Here is a 1,722-nt window from a genome sequence, read left to right as displayed (position 1 = left end):
TAATAACTCATCTCTTTTATTTCAATCTTTTTATTCTCTTATTTGATTTTCTACAACTATCCTATTGGGATTACGTTTGAGTAAATTAATATCAAATCTTCGGAACTGAACATTTGAACATAGAATATTGTTTTCTTGGAAATATTTTATTTTCTCTAGAAAAGGAATGATATCATTTTTCAATCGCTATTATTATTTTTCTGAGCTGGATTTTGAAGCACTGTATATTATTTAAAAAAAAAATCATTTTATTTTTACTCTTTGATAATTCAAACAATTATTTTTTCGTAGTTTGGGTTTATTGATTTCACTGAATAACTCTTGGACTGGTAATTATTATCATGTATGCTATTCCCCTATAATTATCACTGCATCTACATTGTGTAGTTTTGTTTACTATTATCATTATTAGTATTGATATAATTATCATACCACTAGCCGGAGTCTACTGGCTCAATCTCGACTTCCATTTGAACAAGGGCAGTAACTGAATGAATGTGTTAGATGAATTGAGTGATTACAGACACGTTGGATGTGAGGAGTTTGATGAATGTGGTGTGTATGCTGACTATTTGAGAGAGAATGGCATGAATGCTTTAAGTATTATACATTTAAATATTAGGAGTTATCGGAAAAATTTTGATGATTTTATCATTCTTTTGAATGCCTTAAACACAAATTTGATATAGTTATACTGACAGAAACCTGGTTGAGTCTTGATGAGAACATAACACATTTAGAGGAATACTGTAGTTTCCGTACATCAGTTAAATTCAATCAGAATGATGGAGTGTTGATTTATGTAAGATCTGAACTTAATGCGTCCTGTAAAGAGATTAATATTGGAGGAGTAAATTGTTTAGATTGGAATGCTATAGAGATGGGCAGAAGTTTGGAGTTTTATGTGTCTATCGCTGTCAGGGCCTGGACTTGTCAAATTTTATCGGTGGACTTGAAGATAGGTATGATGATAGGAGAAATAGTTTTAACGACACCATCGAGATTATAGCCGGTGATATCAATTGTAATATTCTCTCAAATCAAATAAACAATATCAGTAACAGATACCTAGATGCGCTTTATGAGGCCGGTTTTGTTTCTTGTGTTAACGTTCCTACAAGGCGGACGGCCTTCGCTTCGACCTGCATTGACCATATTTTTGTCAAGCACGTTGATGCGGAGGCCCTCCGTCCAGCTGTTTTCCGTGCTGACATTACCGACCATTATGCGACATCAATACTAATTAAAAATAAGAACTACTCACCCAACATGAGACCTGCACCTCTCTATGCTTCCATGACTACTTGAAATTATCAGAGACTGTTTCACGACAAAACTGGGATGATATAACCACAATAGAAGCGTCAATCAATGTACTGAATCCTTTATTAGAAAAATCAAAGAAGTACAAGATAGTTGTACTACTCACAAATCAAAAACGTTAAATCTAAAAAAATAAAACCCTGGATCACCGATTCGCTTGTTAACTCCATTAAAAAAAGAATAAATTGAGTAAGCTTGTTATCAGACAACCATTTAATTTGCAATTAAAATTATACTACAATAACTATAGAAAAACCTTGAACAGATCATTAAAAAATACCAAAAATAGCCACTACAGGCAAAAATTACTATCCGCTACTAAACCCATATCATTTTGGAGAACTATTAATGAGATATCGGGTATTAATCCTCAAAATAACTCATTCCCAATTCAAAAAT

The sequence above is a fragment of the Nilaparvata lugens genome, chromosome 9 (genome assembly GCF_014356525.2).
Source record: "Nilaparvata lugens isolate BPH chromosome 9, ASM1435652v1, whole genome shotgun sequence".
In the NCBI taxonomy this organism is placed as follows: Eukaryota; Metazoa; Arthropoda; class Insecta; order Hemiptera; family Delphacidae; genus Nilaparvata; species Nilaparvata lugens.
This window is presented reverse-complemented; position numbering follows the sequence as displayed.